This window comes from Conger conger, chromosome 2, assembly GCF_963514075.1.
Source record: "Conger conger chromosome 2, fConCon1.1, whole genome shotgun sequence".
Lineage (NCBI taxonomy): Eukaryota > Metazoa > Chordata > Actinopteri > Anguilliformes > Congridae > Conger > Conger conger.
Window position 1 is genome coordinate 71859067 of NC_083761.1, and position 8890 is coordinate 71867956.

Here is an 8890-nt window from a genome sequence, read left to right on the forward strand (position 1 = left end):
AAAACAACGACACAGCGATAGGGAAACGCGACACCGCTTTCTCCTTCGCCAATCACGCACACACCTCAACCACCGTGCCCCCCCTCCCCCCCCCCACTCCGTTCTCCTCTAATTAGCTGAGGATTTATATGAGGGCCGTATGTTCATATTAATTGATTTATCTTGAGAGTCTGTAATTACAATGTTTTTTTTGTTTTTTTACTCAGCACTCTCCCCAGTGTCAGTAGACGCGGTGTATGCGGATACTCCATTAGTGATGTAAGAGGTATTGTTCCAGCCACTTAGAGGTAAGCCTGCAGACACGGCTCACAGGGCATCGGGAATGAAAGGCAATGCAAATAGAAGCAGCAGCATTGTAATCAGACACAATTATGCCTCCATTAGGGCTATAATTACTTTGTTAGGGCATTTTAATTTGTTGCATGTTGTTCGCCCATCTCCTTTCATTTAAGGTGTAAGACGTTGGATTATCTTCATTGGTTTGTGTTTACTTTATTGTCTGCCCGTGTGTTCACCGCGGTGTGTCATATAAGTCCCCCCCTCTACTCGTGGGAAAGAATCAATTACCAGGGCTTGGTGAGAAGAAGCAGGGGAACGCAAGCCAGACCAAACCACAACCCCTTCCACCTAGTATCATCCCTGGGGCCCAGACCAACACCAGACTCCCTGCAATACCCCTGGGGCCCAGACCAACCCCAGCCTGTGTAACATGCCTGGGGCCCAGACCAACCCCAGCCTGTGTAACATGCCTGGGGCCCAGACCAACCCCAGCCTGTGTAACATGCCTGGGGCCCAGACCAACCCCAGCCTGTGTAACATGCCTGGGGCCCAGACCAACCCCAGCCTGTGTAACATGCCTGGGGCCCAGACCAACCCTAGCCTGTGTAACATGCCTGGGGCCCAGACCAACCCCAGCCTCGCTGCAATACCCCCGGGCCCCAGACCAACCCCAGCCTCCCTGTAAGACCCCTGGGGAGACCAACCAGTCAAAATAAGCCATCCATCTCTCTTCAGGCACACATATTCACATCCACATATGCGGACAATTACAGGCAATTGTTTTGCCAATGGAATAAGAACATTTCAGTTGTCAAGCAGACAATAACTTAAAACAGTTAACTTAAACTTAAAACAATAACTTAAAACAAGTCTTATTACAAGACTAGAAACGCCCATTAAGACAGACATTTTTTGCAATGCAGTGCTGTTTGACTGTTCCCATTTCTGGAAAAAATGAAGCTTTAAATAGAATTTGCTTAGAAACAATTGAATTGGGCCTCTTTTAGCATACTGCATTGAATTCTACATTTTCACAAGGCTTATATAGCCTAGCCATCCGCTCCTGTCATTATTTTTAAGAGAGTGTGCGTTTTATAACAGTATATACATATATAGTTATGCTATACAGTCTCTCTCTCTCTCTCACACACACACACACACACACACACACACGCACATGCACACATATGTACATTGATGCATTCATTGAAAGACTGATAGGCACATTGGCACATGCCTGCACACACTACATGCCATCATATGTTAGTCTACAGATGACACTGTGCACTGTATTCGTAGACACCGGTTCTTGTGAGCGTGCCCGTGTGCACTCGCACGGGGAGGAATGTGCCCCACCTGGCAGTGTGATGGCCCTGAGAGCAGCTAGACGGCTGCAGTTCCACCGGCGGGGGGTCGGGGTGCTGTTCCCAAATAACCCCGAAATTCAAATGAGGGAAAGCAGGGGGAGGTGAGCTGAAGTGGAATGAAAGAACAGCAGGGCTGCTGCTCCCGCTCCCACCTCGCTGTGTGGAGATATTGCTGTTATCGGATTTCCTGGATCAGCCGACTGCACAAGCAAATCATTTCCGGGGGGGGGGGGGGGGGAGTCAGGGGAATGGTTCAGGACCCTCGTGAATTCTCAAAAACCATCCATCAGTCAGAGCCTTACTGTGCCCACCTATTTTTACCCGTGGTACACCGGCTTCCTATGCGTGCCAGTTATTGTTATTGATGCTGAAATCCACACGGTGCACCCAAGGGAGGCCTTGCTCTTTGAGGATGTGGTCCCTGCAGTTTTCATTCGTCTGTGTGGAAGTGGTACATTAATGCAGATTCAGTGCCCACACCCAGAGAGATATTCGCCCAACGCTTGCCGCAGAGCACAGCTGGAGCGGGAGTAGCCAGCCATGCGCAGCGTTGGCCACTGGTCTGCCCGGTACACCATGAGTTTGAACCTGCTGCTGAGACGCTCCTGTTGCACTACTTTCAGGACACAGTGACATTATTATGTCAAACGTAAGCATTTCGAGTCGCGTTGTAAAATGCATGAATACATCTGTAAGCAGGGTAGACAGACAGAACAACAGCGTTTCTTGACAGCTTACATGGAAATAGAATGCAAATGTATATGCAGTATGTCACAATATCAGCCAGCACTCTCGATATTTGTATTTTCTTTCTTTTGGTGTTCCTGCACACTAACTCGCCTCATTTTACCTGCTTAACTTGTTGCTAGGTGCACTGTGCACAGAACTACCATGAAGGTTTGGCAGGAACAAAGCTTCTTCGCTCATTCGAGAGCTGTTTTCACAGTGTTAAACAAAAAATCTTGAGACTCTGAGGAAGACGTTGTAGATGTCGAAATGTCAGTCTTTCCCCTGTGTGTGTTTTGCTCTGAGCTTCCCCTGCTCCAGCGTTCCTTATTTTGGGCTAGTCCCCTTTGTAAGGAGTCCTTATTACTTCATTGTCCCGGCTGTTGAGCACCTCGCAGTCCTAGTGTAGTTAACCGACTTGAAGCTCGTTGGGGCTCTCCCTTTTAAGAAATCACACTCACACTTTAGATTGCACCTCGCTAATTTCATTCATAGCCAGAGAGAGAATAAGACATTTCAACAGTGTGTCATTATCCTGCTGGTAAGTGACCTGTGATTAATCACCGGTTATTAACGAAGCTGTGATTCTTCTCAGCGTATAAATGTGCCGATAATGATCTTTCACCATTAATAGAGCACTTTCGCTGCACTCCTAGTGTGTCGTTTGTAACTCCCGGGTGCTATGATTTCCTGTTCATGAAAAGTCTACTCTTTTTTTTGAAGTTGAGCAGAGCTGGTTTTACGATAATACCACATTGTCACAGCAACGTAGGAAAGCTGATGGACCAGGAAATATTCAGCCAGTTTGTCCTCCTCTTTTGAAGACCTGATTTTGAGAGACGGATTTTGGGATGTTACAACAAACTGCTGGCAACATGAATGTGTTGATGGCAAGCACTTTACGGTTGAAATGATGGCGCACGTACGGTACTACACTGAATGAGAACGGAGAAATGAGTCTCTCCCATAGACTGTAAAAGAAGTGTGGACAAAGTGGCGGTGACTTTCTGTGGGCTTGCAAAAAGCACTTTGAAGCTGCAGAAGTGCAATTTTTTTGTGCTGCCGTGTTGTAAGAACTGCGCAGTAGAGGAAAAGGCCCTTACCCTGTATGGGCATGAAGTCCAGGTCATCCACTAAGCGTGTGAGATGCTGGTCTCCTCCACACATCTGTCACTGCTTCTCTGTGCTTCCCCTGCCCAAAGATGACTAAGCACCGAGGGCCTGTGTTTAGCACCTAGCACACAGCCAGACATTATATTACATTACATTACATTAATGGCATTTAGCAGACGCTCTTCTCCAGAGCAACGTACAGTTGATTAGACTAAGCACGAGGGGTAATGCTCAAGGGCCCAACGGCTGTGCGGATCTTATTGTGGCTACACCGGGATTAGAACCACCGACCTTGCGTGTCCCAGTCATTTACCTTAACCACTACGCTACAGGCCGCCCAGACACAAGGCCTGTGGAGTTTGATACTGGCTAGCTTGTCGTTACCTGCCTGTGCACTGGACCGAATTGTGTGGTGTGTGGCTCTCTAACAACCCCTCCCCACCTCCACGCCGTTCTCCCGCGGGAGTATCTCAGCTGAAGCAGACGACAGTCTGCTGAGGAGCAGCCAGGCTTATCTCCGTCGCTGCTCGGCGCCGAGCAAACAAAAGCAGGCAGGCGGCCACGTGCCAAGGCAAGCCCTGTAAACAGTGTGACACTACAAAAGGGTCAACCGAGGCACTTGAAAGTCACATGACCGCCAGCAATTACAGCTGATTGTTGTTTAGAAAGTGTGTGTGTGTGTGTGTGTGTGTGTGTGTGCCTTTGAGCGGGGAGGAGGAGGGTGAGGGGTGGGTGGAGGAAGGGGAGGGGGCGGATGGGATCGCACGCACGATTCCAATGCTAATTACTGCTTGGGTAGTTATTGCCAAACCAACCGTTCAATTAATGTAATGCTGTCACAGTGACAGGTGGGAATATATCAACACATTTATTTCCTTTTCTGCAATACATTTTGTCTCTAATAAAATTCTGTACTATATCGGCTACAATCAGGGAACGTTCTGAAGAAGTATGTTCGACTTCCAAAAATTATTTTACAAGTCAGAACTGAAATAAAAGTATTTCTCATTTTCTTTTATTTGTCCCTTCAATTATCTGTGTGATATTCGGTGGAGTGGTTGTGAGACGCGGGAAAGGAATCTCTCCGGGTGCCAGCTGAGATGCGAAGGCTTGTTATGCGTGCGGGGCTGTTATCCAGAGATGGATTCCCGTGCCAGTGTGTCACATTCGGAAGAGGAGGGGAGAGGGGGGAGGGGGGAGTGCGAGGAGGAGCTGCAGCCTGAAGAAACAGGAGCAGAAGCGTGAAATTGCCACTGCACCCCCCCCACCACCGCCGCCGCCGCCCTCCCCCCACCCCCGCCCGACCCCCGCACCCACCGTAGTCCTCGCCGAGCGGGTTTTGGCTTGTTTGCCGTGCTGAGGAGATGCGTGCCGTCTCCCCGCCGCACAGACTATAACTCACCCTAATTGCGTTCTATGGGAGACGCTCATAAATAGCTCACATGACAGAGACGTGCCAGGCAGAACACAGGCTCAGGGACTGACAGGCTCTATAAAGAAAGGCAGGGCAGAGGCGCCGCCCCTCTCCTTCCCCCCTGCCCAATTTCACCTGTGCCATGCGTGCATGTGTGTTATGCACACCCAGCGTCCACTTTATTGGGTAGACCTGTACAGCAGCTCGTTAATGCAAATATCCAATCAGCCAACCGTGTGGCTGCAACATGATCAAGAGGTTCAGCTGTTGTTCAGACCAAACATCACAATGGGGAAGACATTTGATCTAAGTGACGTTGACGGTGGAATTATTGTTGGTGCCGGACAGAGTGGTTTGAGAAACTGCTGATCTCCTGGGAGTCTCTGGTGTTTTCATAGAATGGTTTACATATGTATGCATCCATGTACAGTATGTCTGTACATATATGCATACATATATGCATGTCTACATACATATACTCAGTGAGCACTTTATTAGGTATTTATTGTGTGTGTAGGTGTGTGTGCATCCGTGTACATGAGTGATCGAGAGCATGTGTGTATGTGTGCGCCTGGGTATGTTCCTCTGTGTGTGTGTGTATATGTGTGTGTATGTGTGTGTACGTGTATGTGGGTGTGTGTGTGTGTGCATGTGTGATCGAGAGCAGGTCTGTGTGTCTGTGTATAGTGAGTGCATATTGTATTAGGTATTTATTAGTCTTATTTTCTAGACTTAATTGTTCTGCTGCTGTAGCCTGTCCACTAAGAGGTTTTTTCGCACCATTCTCTGCAAACTCTAGAGACAGTTGTGTGTGGAAAATACCAGGAGATCAGCAATTTCTCAAACCACCCTGTCTGGCACCAACAATCATTCCACGATCAAACTCACTTAGATCACATTTCTTTCCCATTCTGACATTTGGTCTGAAAAACAGCTGAACCTCTTGACTACATCTTCATGCATTTATGCATTTAGTTGCTGCCACATGATTGGCTGATGAAATATTTGCATTAACAAGCTGGTGTACAGGTCTGCCTGATAATGTGCTCACTGAGTGTACATACTGCCGACACACAAACCTTCTCACAGCTACTTTTGACTTCTCATTGTGTCTCAGTCATTTAAAAACCTGAAAACCTTTGCTGGGTAATTACATCTGTCCCACCCCAACACCTCCCCCCCCCTTCCTGGACACCCTCCTCAATCAGTGTGGCAGTAAATCAGAAGGCAAGGCATAATAAGCTAATCTGGTTGTGAGAAGCATGTGAGAGATTCTCCATGCCTTACTGCCCGCATTCGCGTCCTTAATTAAAGACGCCCTCCGTCCAGTTCTCCACCAGCATTCTGGCTCCCAAAACCCTCTTTGGGCTCCATGGGAGATGTAAAGGAGAGGGAGAGAAGGGACAGGCATGACCATGGTAAGCATTTATCCTTTTTCTGGCTTTCTTCTGCTCTCATAGTGGTCTGATAGATACAAAGTGTTCTCTGAAGTGTTTGGTCTTCAGCTAGGGAGCTTGTGTTCAAACACCAGAGCACAAGACAGCACGTTCACCTGGATAATAAGGCTGTTTTTGTGGTTTCTTTCAATCCCAGAACCCATGTGCGACTGCAGCTGTTCATTCAGTGCAGGACACGTATGCCCGTGCTGTTGGCATGATTGTGATCATTATGGCCACAAGCTCATCTTGCCGCCTTCTTAAACAGTTGCTGGACTTTTCAGAATGTTTTCCGTGTGCTTTGTTTCAGTTACCGGAAGAAAGAAAGGGAGGAGCTTTGTCTATTCTCTCTCTCTCTCTCTCCCTCTCCCTTTCTCCCTCTCTCTCTCGCTCCCCCTCTCTCTTTCTCTCCCTCTCACTCCCCCTTGCTCTCCTTCTCTCTCTCCCTCTCTCTGTCTTTCTCCCTCCCTCTCTGTCTATCTTGCTCCCTCCCTCTCCCTCTCCCTCCTCTCTCTCTCTCGCTCCCCCTTCTCTCTCCCTCTCCTTCTCTCTCTCGCTCCCCCCCCTCTCTCTCGTTCCCTCTCTCTCCTCGTGCTGGCGGAAGGTGCTGGAGACTGGCGCTCAGGTCTCCAGGGAGCACGCCTCAGGGATTATATAGAGCGGTGGAATGAAAGATTCATGAGGCTCAGGAGAGTGTGTGTGCTGATTGGGATAGACAGAGCAGGAGAGCGAAAGAGAAAAGGGCTGGTTCTGCTTTCTGTGCAGAGAGAGAGAGAGAGGGAGAGGGAGGAGGGAGAAAAGACAAATTGAGAGGGCACAGCGGGACTTTTTTCAAGGCTGGAATTACATGCTCTGGTCTGAGTGAGAAGCAGGCTTGCGGTCCTGGTCGTTTGCAGATCATCGCTCCCCTCGCTGCCCCCACACTTAACTCCCAGACACATTCCAGCCACACATCATTCTGGGTCCCGCACTGGAAGCCTGCCTCTGCAGACACACAGCTGCTCCCAGAGTCTCCCTCATGAGGAAGCATTTATTCTTCACCTTTTTCTGGTTTCTCCCCCTTTTGATGCAAATAGACATATGCACACGTATATATTTATGCATACGCACTTGTGTACATATGCATGCACACAGGCACGCACCCACACACAGACACATGCAGCCATCAACTGCATGTAATTCTCATGCCAACTACATTAATATACAGTGCGAAGGGATTTATATAATTAATTGTTCATTACCTTGGACTACCTTGGATTGTCACTCATGTCTGCTCACAAGAAAGTAATTACAACCTGTCATGCATCTTTATTCGAATAAATAACCCCCTGTGGTACCAAAAACTTTAGCTTGCACCTGAAACTATGGGATTCAGCGTGCTGTCTGGTCCTGATCATATTGCAGTGTGGATCTGTAACTATGGGATCCAGCGTGCTGTTGGGTCCTGATCATATTGCAGTATGGATCTGTAACTATGGGATCCAGCATGCTGTTGGGTCCTGATCATATAGCAGTATGGATCTGTAACTATGGGATCCAGCGTGCTGTTGGGTCCTGATCATATAGCAGTATGGATCTGTAACTATGGGATCCAGCGTGCTGTTGGGTCCTGATCATATTGCAGTGTGGATCTATAACTATGGGATCCAGCGTGCTGTTGGGTCCTGATCATATAGCAGTACGGATCTGTAACTATGGGATCCAGCGTGCTGTTGGCTTCAGACTGCGTGCAGTTTCCCCTGTAGACTGCTGACCTCCTCTCAGCATCTCTTGAGCACTGCAGTTCCTCTTCTCCCTCTTATCAGCAGAGTAATCCACAAACAGGCTGCAGCCCAGACAGATAATACTGGGAGGGTGCTGTCACGCGAGCAGCAATGTTATTCTCTCATTCTGGATGTATACCAACGATATGAATCCAAGTGGATTAATATAGAGCTCCAACGATGGAATGATTCTCCCTGGAGTTCATATTTGGCCTGGTTGTCCACAAGCATAGTATGTGTTCATGTCCACGTCATCCCTGGCCCTTCCTTACATTACATCACAGGCATTTGGCAGACGCTCTTATGCAGAGCGACGTACAGCAGATTTTCTTTCTTTTCTGGGTGCTTACTGCTTGGGTCAGAGCATCAGGTTGTGATTGGTGATGTTTGCATTTTGGCAGAATCTGCCCAAGCAGATTTGGACATTACACATGGAGTGGGTTTCTGTAGAAGATTTTGGATTGCAAACATGGACTTGTAGATCTTTATTTTGGGACGGTACTTCAGTTGCTGTCCGCCTATGTTTTTAGGAAGGAGCTTTCTCTGTGGCCACCAGGGTTGGAAATAATGGGAAACTACTAAATTGGTGTTAATCTCAGACCTTCATATCTACTGTGGAAGGGTAATGTGGAGACTCCTGACCATCTGTGAGGAGTGGTATTCTTCAGGCTGTAAAGAAAACATATCTGCTGGTTATTGCATTTCAGCTGTCAGTTATGCTGTAGCAGTCTGTGTCAGCTCAGTGATTTCCCCCCATCACAAAGCTCTCCCCTCTCCCTTGCAGCCTTTCCA